This window comes from Meles meles, chromosome 4, assembly GCF_922984935.1.
Source record: "Meles meles chromosome 4, mMelMel3.1 paternal haplotype, whole genome shotgun sequence".
Taxonomy (NCBI): domain Eukaryota; kingdom Metazoa; phylum Chordata; class Mammalia; order Carnivora; family Mustelidae; genus Meles; species Meles meles.
Window position 1 is genome coordinate 115,086,995 of NC_060069.1, and position 10,395 is coordinate 115,097,389.

Sequence of the window (10,395 nt, forward strand, 5' to 3'; positions counted from 1 at the left end):
GTATAGAGGCTCTAAAGACCTACAAAGGCTGTTTCACTTTGCATTCCCTAGGGTTCCCTAACTGAAATGCCACTCATATACCTCAGTGACATGTACTGTGTCTTTTCTTCAAAGCACCACATGGACACAACTGGTTAATCTACTGACCATGACATACCGAATTGCCTACCTTCTACCTGACATGGGGGCAGGTAGGGAGATGAAAGATTCACTCCCTCTGAAGAGTTTATTATTCTGAGCAAGGGAAGAGACAAGAAAGAAAAGAGTAGTAGATAATATTTAATCAAGTGCAAACTGAATTCACAGAGTAAACTAGAGATAAAGCAGGACTACTGTAGATTAACAAGGCTTCACAGAGCAAACGAGAATTGAAATAGGTCAAAGAAAGATTTAGAGAAGTGGAGGAATGGAGTTGGAGGGAATATTTGAAGCCAGAGAACAAGTTCAGATCCAGTTCATGCTCTTCCCAGCCAACTATGGGGCCCTAGAAAAGTTACTTAATTTTTGTGAAATAAAGAGAACTGGACCTGGTGATCTCTAAGATCACATTTAGTTCTAACTTCCAGTGATTTCTGAATTCTCTCCCTTTTTAAATTGCTTAAAATTCCTTTGGGAAATAAGATAAACCGATTATCTGCAGAGTTTCCTTTTAGAAATTAAATTTCTGGGGCGCTGAGCTGGCTCATTTGGTTAAGTGGCTGCCTTCAGCTCAGGTCATGATCCCAGGTTCCTGGGATTGAGCCCCGCATTGGGCTCTCTGCTCAGTGGAGAGCCTGCTTCTCCCTCTCCCTCTGCCTCCCACTCTGCCTACTTGTGCTCTCTCTCTCTGTGTCAAATAAACAAACAAATAAATAAATAATTCTTAAAAAAAAAAGAAAGAAAGAAATTAAATTTCTTCTTCCTCATTTTCCTACTTGTATGTGTCCTAACTACTAGATGGTCTCCAAGACCTAACTACTAGATGGTTTTCTTCTTCTTCTTCTTTTTTTTTTTTTTTAAAGATTTTGTTCATTCACTTGAGAGAGACAGACAGAGAGAGCACAAGCAGTGAGAGGCAGAGGGAAAGGGAGAAGCAGACTCCCCACTGAGCTGGGAGCCTGAAGCGGGGCTTGATCCTAGGACCTGGAAATCATGACCTGAGCAGAAGGCAGTTGCTTAACCATCTGTGCCATCCAGGCACCCTGTGTTTTCTTCTTTAAGATTCTATGAATTAGTCTTTTAATCTTCAACATATCAGCTCTTTTCTTATTAGAGCAAACCTTCTCAACCTCAGGACTATTGATAGGTTGGACCTGATGATTCTTCATTGTAGAGGGATGTCCTGTGCATTCCAGGATGTCTAGGAGCATTCTTGGCTTCTACCAACCAGATGCCAAGCAGCATCCTCCAACTGTGACAAACAAAAATGGCTCCTGACATAGCCAGATATTCTCTGGGGGGGAAAAATCACCTCCATTTGAGAACCACTGCAATAGAGAGATGGACTAACTAACTCTATAAGCCAGTTCCTTTTTTACAGGACTTGCTGGTGGGAAAAAAATCTAACAGCTCATTTGAAAAGTCTTATGTCTGATATATAGAGATGAAAATCTTGAATCTGACTAAACATAAGCCTCAAAGCAACTTTAAAAGTCTTCACTTAAGACATGAGTTACGTAAGGATTGTTTCCACTAATTTGACAGACTGGCCCAAAGCATGTGTGTATTTGATATTTATTTTTGTGTTAATATATTGTACCTTTATTTCTTTCAATACCATATTATAAACTTGAGTTTTCAAATGAGCTTTGCATTTCTCACATGCCTTCAAGAGAAGTAAAGTCTAGAGAACCAATCACATTTTCCTTAGTGGGCGAAAAGTCAGTTTCAGGAGGATGCCTATGATCTTAAGAGATAACCCTTCACTGTTCAGACCTTTCCAAAGAGTCCTCTATGAGAAGTTTCAATTCTCTCTGTAGTAGCTTATAACCACCAGAGGCACAAATGTCTTCTATTAGAATACAAGCTTTCTTCATTCTTCAACAAATCAGCTACAAGAATGAACCAACCAATATTTATAAAGCACCTAATATTACTTATTGCTGTATGAGGCAGTTATGCAAGTGTAAGATTTAAAATCTAGGGTGGGAACTGAAGACTACCTTAAAAGGTAATTAAGACGATAACATAGGGAAGGAATTCTATGGATAGTAAGTACTACAGGAATTTGGAGGAGGAGCCCATTACTATGGGGGCAAGGTTTGGGGGTTAGGTTTCAGAAAAAGATGAGAGATGAGGAAGAGTATGATAAAGAGAGGATAAAAGGTGTTCCAGGGAAATGCCTACAAGAGCAGAGATGTGAGGGCAGATAGAAAAGGAAAAAAAAAACAATGTTCATGGAACAAAGAGCAGTGCAGTATGGCTGCAGATGAGAGGGCTAGAGCAGGGGTAAGACTTGAAGGGCTTGGTCCTGTTAGACTTTAAGGACCTTGAATATAATGTTAGGGAGCATTCTATCACACCTCAGAGAAGTGAGATAATGGAAACACCTAATTCTTTATACACTTATTTCACAACGACCCTATAAAGTAGGTATCTTCACAATTTTAGAGATAAAAAAATTTTAATTGTGAGATGTAAGGAAAATTGCTTCAGGTTGTTCTGTTAGTATGTGATAAGAATGAGACATTATAACACAAATCTTGTCCATTCTCTTTCCATAGAAACATACTGAGAAGCTACCGCAGTGTAAGTGGAAAGCACAATAAATTGCATTTGAACCTCTCTATTACCTCAACTTACATGTTGCCTTATATTACATCCTTGTCTCAAAAGTCTGCCACTGGGGTGCCTGGGTGGCTCAGTGGGTTAAGCCGCTGCCTTCGGCTCAGGTCATGATCTCAGGGTCCTGGGATCGAGCCCCACATCGGGCTCTCTGCTCAGCAGGGAGCCTGCTTCTCTCTCTCTCTCTCTCTCTCTCTCTCTCTCTCTGCCTGCCTCTCTATTTACTTGTGATCTCTCTCTGTCAAATAAATAAATAAATTAAAAAAAAAAAAAAAAGTCTGCCACTTTAGCCAGAACACTTGGAGTGTCCCTAAATATACACGGGACTTTCCCCTACCTCCTCCCCACTGCTCTACATGGATAATTTTCTCTTCTCTCATCAAGTGACTCACACTGAAAAGTCTGGCTCAAGCCTTACCTTTTCTGAAAACTTCCATGATTAACACAGTCCAGAGAAATCTGATTCCCCATCCAACTCCTCCCATCTCCCTGAGGTTACTGTTAGGGGAATAAGAAATTATGAATGTGAGAGGCCACACCTTACATAAATGGGCAGGCATGGGGAAGACGGACTTGGGGATGTGCTGTGGATAGGACATGGGAGAAAGCAAGAGCAAGGAGAAGCAGTTTCTCATCATCAGGAAAATGCCAGGCATGCAGAATGAGTGTGGAGTCTGAGGTACCTGTAAAGCAACAGAGTGAATAAAAATGATCCACAGAGGGAGCATCACAACCATGCACATCAAAGCTTGTAAGAAAGTAGCTGCCTTGATAGTCTGAAGAGTGACCCAACACTTCCACAAAACACAATCAAAAGATCAAATTCTAGCCACCTTGGATAAGCAACACCAACTTAGCCCAGAGGTAGTGGGACTTCTGCTTTCACAGAAGAATAGAAAATCTTCCTGGATGGTATACCCTAGTTTAGGATTTCCATTTCTCAAGCAACATGATATCTTAAAAGGAAAGAATGATGGTCCCAGAATCATCTTAAAGAAAAAAAAAAAGAAAAAGGGAAGAAGACGTGCTATTTCTCTTCCCAGTTCAGGGGGAAAAGTATTAGGGTTCAACCTTGTCAGTCTCTAAATTCCGCTTCCAATTCAGGATTAAATCACTGTAAATCACAAATAAAATTGACATTTTAGAGAGAGTCTTCAAGTTGGTCTTCAATGTATCTCTTGGAAACAAATAAGTAAAAACACTTGCTTCGATGCAGCCACTCTTCAAAAAACCTACAACAATTCCTCAGGAACAAATTACTGCCCTTCATTATTAGTGAGCTGACTGCTTTCCTCCTTCTCTTAAAAAAGAACTATCTCTTTTCTCTTTTTTGCCTTTTAATGCTGTTCTTACCTGAATTCATTGATATTAGGTTTCAGAAAATTACAGTTGTATAGAAAGAGGAGTTAATTGTGCAATAAAAATTGCGACAGATCCCCAAAAGGCCCATAACATAAACATTTAAACACCTAACAAGCCCTTCCGAGTAACAAGGAGAGGGTCAATGAGTAAGATCTCAGTGAAGAAGGATGGCATCTCTCATAATGACAGGAATAGGCAACACAATTCTTTTTATATAAAACTTTTTTCTGATTATAAGATTAATACATATTTATCATAAAAATTTTGGAAAATATAAATGCCAGGGCTGCTGATTCTAGTTTCTAAGAAGGGTAATGAGAGGACAAGGGAGAACAATGGACAATTATTACTATTTTTTTAGGCCAACCTATCAACTATGGCCCTATTCCAGGTTTTCTCAGACTGCCAATGAGGAAGGAAATGTGCTCTGGGTGGGGTGGGGGGGGCATCCTGTAATTACTGAACGCCCATGTGCCTAGGACTTGCAGATCCCCCCACAGAATACACGTTTACGTAATCTGTCTGCTCAGCCTAGACACAATGGCAGAGGGGCCAGCCTGGTCACTGGAGGACAGGGACAGGATTTCCCTTCTCCCTGCCAGCCAATCAGTGCCTGGATAACAATTCAGTCACTATGTATCCTTCAAGAACTGGGAAGAAATGCCTCCAGTAGGGGGCTGCTCTCAGAACTAGTTACACTCTTATCAGTAAGACTGGTGGCCTTGTGGCGGGGCAGAGCGGGATGGAGGGTGGTGGGGTGGGCACGTGAGCACAGAATGGGGCCCAATAAAACTCACTTCTCAGGCTCTGGGAAAGGAATATAAAATTATCTGTCACAGAAGAGATTGGCCTGTGAAAAGGAATTACATTTTCCCCTTGGGTTCTCAGACACTTGAATGGTATTAACAATTTCTCTCATGATGATTCTTAAAACAAGATCTCTCAAGTTTTCAATGCCTACCAAACAGGTCCACATGGAAGGTCCAGCTACACTTCATACTTGGCCTCTGCCCACACCCCACTGCACTGCGGCTTTTGGGTTGTTCTTTCTCTTACTTCTGATGATGGTCCACTATCTTCCTTGTTCCAAGGTTCAACACCCAGGAGCCATTTTCCACCTTTCTGCCTACTTCCCCAGTCTAGTCAGCCACTCTGCCCTCCCTCCTTTTATTTGTGCTACTACTCCCCAAATCCAGACCTCGTATAGACTGTAATGTAAGACAGTTAATCTATTGCATTTAACCCCTTACATCTCTAATCCAATCTTCACTCCTGTTGCTAGTGATCTTTCTACAATACCTTCCTAATCATGGTAATTCTCCAGTCCTCTCCACCCCCCCACCACCAAAAACAGCACTTACTTCACACTGACATTACTGAGTATCCAAAGTGCAAGCAATCTATCAGGCCTCCTTCTCTTGCCCCATTCCCTTTGAAACTGGACAACCTCTGTATCCTCACCAAAACATGGTACTGACCATCCTCCCACATACCATTGAACTTTCTTGCCTTGTATCTTGCTCCTGCTATTCCTAGGGCTAGAATAAGCTTCTTTCTTTGTTCCTCCTATTGAAACCTTAACTCCTACTTCAAATGCCAATTCCTCTGGAAAGCCTTCCTTATTTTTCACAATCATCCTTAGTTTCCAAAATACTTCTGTTTGCACCTCTATTATAGCACTTTATTTTGCCTCTTTTAAAAATAATTATTAGTTATCCCTCCTATACTGTAATCTCGAGAGCAACAATCCACTATCATTTATTTTTGAAACTCTTATATCAATGTTTCTCAAATGTAGTCACTGATCACCTTTGTAAGAATCACTCAGGACTCTACAGATTTCCACATGCCTAGACCTATAAAAACCAATGTAAGAAATCCGCATTTTAAACAATCTGCCTGGTTCATTCTTTGGCTTACAAAGTTTAAAAACCACTGTACTACATTACCCAGGACTTAAATACTACTGGCAGTAGGTGTTCTACAAAGGCTTATGAGGCTAACAACATATCTGGTGGCCATAGCTGGTTTGCATTTGTTCTTCTCATAGACTCACAGAGTATCAGGGCCAAAGGACTTCATTTAATTTTTCAATTAAAAGATAGCAAAAGAGAAAAAAGTAGAAAATAGTATGTTTTCAGGCACTCTAAAAAAGACAACGACCAGACCAAGTAGGATAAAGAAGGAAAACATTGTGTGAAGAGATCCTTTTTCTGGGTCAGAATTGCTCAGAAACATGGCCCAGTAAACACAGCACCCGCTTGGTTGGCTGCCTCAACTCCTATGCTTGATAACATGTCTCCCATAATTAATTGGAGAGGGTAATGCAGAAAAACAAGAAAGATAAAATAACCAAAGAAAATAAGTTATGATTACAATCAGGAAATGTGTACCTTAAGAACAAATGTAGGGAAAAAGACGAAGTTCATAACTTTAATATTAGTAACAACAAAAGCTTATCTGGAACTTTGATGGGCCAGGGTCTTTCCTACTCCCCAAAGAACATTAAAGTAGTCCTCTAATCCCCAGATAAGTATTACAGATAAGGAAACTGAAGTCTGAAGAGCTAAATGGCTTGCCTGAGGACACACAGCTAGTTGGTGCCAGTACCAGAATGCACACCCAAGTCTACCTGGCATCACAGCCTCTGCTCTAACTGCTAACTCAAGGTTGTTGTAAAATGTAAGCCTGCGAACAATTGAAAACACTTAAATGGGTGCAAATGAAGAAATGAGAAAGAAGGGGTGGGAAGAGTACCAAAAAAGAAAAACAAACAAAACACCTGAGGTAAAAATCTGATAAAAGAATAAAAAGAAAAGAGGATGGGGCACCTGGCTAGCTCTAGCTTAGTCATTAGAGCATGTGACTCTTCGTATTGGGGTTTTAAGTTTGAGCCCATATTAGATGTAGAAATTACTTAAAAATAAAATCTTAAAAAAGAAAAGGAAAAGAAAGGGGACAAACAAGGAAGACAATAGTTCAAGGTTACTATATTTTATTTGAGCATACTATTTCTATATGTGATGCTACGTGGGTACTAAATGGAAGTAACTGGGTTAGGAAGGATTTTTGAAAACTGTATTTCAGTGTTTATTCTTGGATTGTCCTCACTGCCCATGGTGTAATTACCACAGAGAGGTTGGGATGTAACTAGGTACAACCATAAACCATATTACATCATAAAATAAATGCATCAATTTTCTCTAACCTCCTCAGAAACTAGACAACACTTTAAAAGAAGTAATAGCACTGCAACTCTATTTAAAACCAAATGTCTTCTCACAGGAGGTTAAAAGGAATGAGCAAATCCAACTACAGAAGTTTCCTTTTGAAGGAACACTTACCATATAAAACTGTAAAATCTACAGCAATAAAGTTTTATTGTATAATGAGGAAGTTCTGAGAAAATCAAGAGAAAAAAGCCAAAGTAGCTCATGAAACTCTAGGATATCTGCCAGATTCATTATCTGCCTTTTCCACTTTTTTTTTCTTTACACAAATTAGTAGTGATTTACCAAACAATACAAAAGACAAAATAAATAAATGCAATAATATTTCAAAGTTTGTTTTCCAGTTTATCATTTCCTCCTTTTCATTACCACATCTATCATAATAACTTATACACTTTCCCATTAAAAAGAGACAAAAACAAAAATATAAAATATTGTTTTTCTGATAAGACAGCTGGGTTTTTGAGGGAGTCAGGCAGCACTGAATCTGCCCCCACCCTGCATCACCCCAATAACCATAAATTAAAATTATAGGAGGTTTTGGGGAGCCTTGAGTCTTTCAATCTCTAGAACAAAAGGTGTCCTGAGGGCCTGTGCAGTCCTTGGAGTCAGGAACACTCCTGAGGGAACACTATTTTCTTAGACAATATGTTGCCAATACATCTCCAGAAAGTTCAAAGCACTTAGAAAATTAATTTCATTTACAGAAAAGGGAACATCCTAACTCCAACTGTCTAAATAGGATCTAATAGCTTCCCCATAAATGCTGATTTTGTTCTGGTATGCTTTCAGATGTTTATCCTCCATGATAATATGAAAGAGCACAAGCACTCAGTCGAAATTGGGCTACATAATTAAGACTTCAAATAAAACTGAAAACATTTTCACCTTTCTGCACTTCTTTTGGTCAGAAAGGCTCGGTATCATTTAATGACTTGTTGTAACCAGGGAATCTTTTAGATTGCTTGGTTTCTTTTTAGAAACTATGGACCAAATAAGCCAACATTTTAAGAATTTAGTGAATGCATTCCACGCATATACTCCTTTTTTTTCTACTGCTCCCTAGATAAAACCAATGCCTCTGCCTCACTGAATTTGGCATCCTTCAGACCCATAATCCATTCCAAATCCCAATCTCCATGTTGAACTCAGTTAAACATAAAAAAAAAAAAAAAAGAAAAAGAAAAAAAAATCTTTTCTTCTATGAATGAGCTTTCCAACTAGCTTAACCTCCTCCAAGACATCTGCTTTCTGATGAAACCCAGGAGCCTCCAACTCTGAGTAGAACATTTACTGTGTGGTCTTAAAGCAGACATATGTATAGATTCCGCCTGCAATATGCACTCCAAATTTGGATAAAACTGGCCTGTAGCTATTTGACATAATGTTCTATAAAAATGATGCAAGAGATGACACATTTTAAAGCTCCATACCTCATTTACTGAAATATGTCCAAGTATAAAATTCATATAGGAAAAAAATAAACCATAGCATCATTTTTAAGATCGGTGAACGACATTTAGGACTGTTCAAATAAAATAACTAGCCTTTGCTGCCGTCTAGAGGTAAAAACTATGTAGTGAAATCAGAGTTAAGAAAACAAAGTTGGCTTACACCATTGATGGGTCTAGAAACAATGAGAGCTCAGTAACTTCCTGGCAACTGACCCCTACCAAAGACCATCATCCCAAACCACATTGTCTTTACCAAAGCATAACAATATAGCTTAAAACAAACAAGCCCCACCAATATTGTGTTCCATACCAAATGGTTTATCACTGGGATTTCAGTTCTGAATAACCTGTTGTGCTCATTAAAAATTCACATGCCCATATCCTACACTCCTAGACAATCAGAGTCAGTTGGTTCTAAGATGGGATGTAGACACCTGCAGTGTTTTAAAAGCCCCACAGGTTGATGAAAACCATTGAAGCTTATTTCTGCTTTCTTTCTTTCTTTTTTTAAAGATTTAAAAAAAATAGGTTGGGGCACCTGGGTGGCTCAGTGGGTTAAAGCCTCTGCCTTTGGCTCGGGTCGTGATCCCAGAGTCCTGGGATGGAGCCCCGCATCGGGCTCTCTGCTCCGCAGGGAGCCTGCTTCCTCCCCTCTCTCTGCCTGCCTCTCTGCCTAGTTGTGATTTCTCTCTGTCAAATAAATAAAATAAAATAAAATAAAATAATTTTTTAAAAAATAGGTTTATTTCTATATTTTAGAGAGAGAGAAAGTATGCAAGTGTGGGAGAGTTGGGGAGGTGAGGCAGAGGGACAAGAGAGAGAAACCTAAGCCAACTCCACGCTAAGCCCAGAGCCCCACAAGGGGCTGCATCTCAGGATCCTGAGATCACCTTAGCAGAAACCAAGAGTTGGATGCTTAATCGGTGGCGCCACCCAGCCGCCCCTGAAGATTTTATTTTTAAGTAAGTTTTAAGTAAACCCAACGCAGAACTCGAAATTACAACCCTGAGATCAAGAGTCCAATGTTCCACCAACGAGTCAGCCAGGCACTACACAACTTAAAACTTACTTCTAAAGGAGGTTCAACTATCGCAGTGTTTCTCAAAATGTGGCAGGCTGACCACCTGCATCAGATGACTCACCCTGAGAGTTTATTAAAAATGAGGATGTCTGGGCCCATCCAAAGATAAATGAGATATAATTGCCAGGGGGAAGGACCAGGAATCTACAATTTAAATAGGATTTCAAAAGACTTTTGTACAATAGGAGAACCAATCTAAGTCTTGACAAAGTTAAAGGACAATGCCGAAACCTATCTTGGAAAGGCTATTATTAATGCTATGATGACAAGATTGGACAACTTCAATTAGTCCATCACTGATTTCAGTTGCAGCTGCTACTACTTGTGTTTGGGAAAATCTGGTTGATATTCACATAAATGTTTTGATCTCTGAAGTATTTCCCATTTTTTAAACTCTCTTAATAGAATTTAGTGTTGCTTTTTCTACTGTATCCTTATTGTAGAAAATATAGAAAATAGAAGAAAAATTAAAAACACCTATAACTTCACTAATCAGTTACTTACT

At 39.3% G+C, this 10,395-nt stretch overlaps 2 protein-coding genes across 4 annotated transcripts in view; one reads left to right on the top strand and one right to left on the bottom strand.

Annotated features, from left to right (window-relative positions):
* The window catches only part of CMSS1 (cms1 ribosomal small subunit homolog), a 384,493-nt gene that overhangs the window by 361,698 nt on the left and 12,400 nt on the right, over window positions 1–10,395 (bottom strand). The window lies entirely within an intron of this gene.
* FILIP1L (filamin A interacting protein 1 like) overlaps window positions 1–10,395 on the top strand; it is a 52,972-nt gene that overhangs the window by 36,797 nt on the left and 5,780 nt on the right. The window lies entirely within an intron of this gene.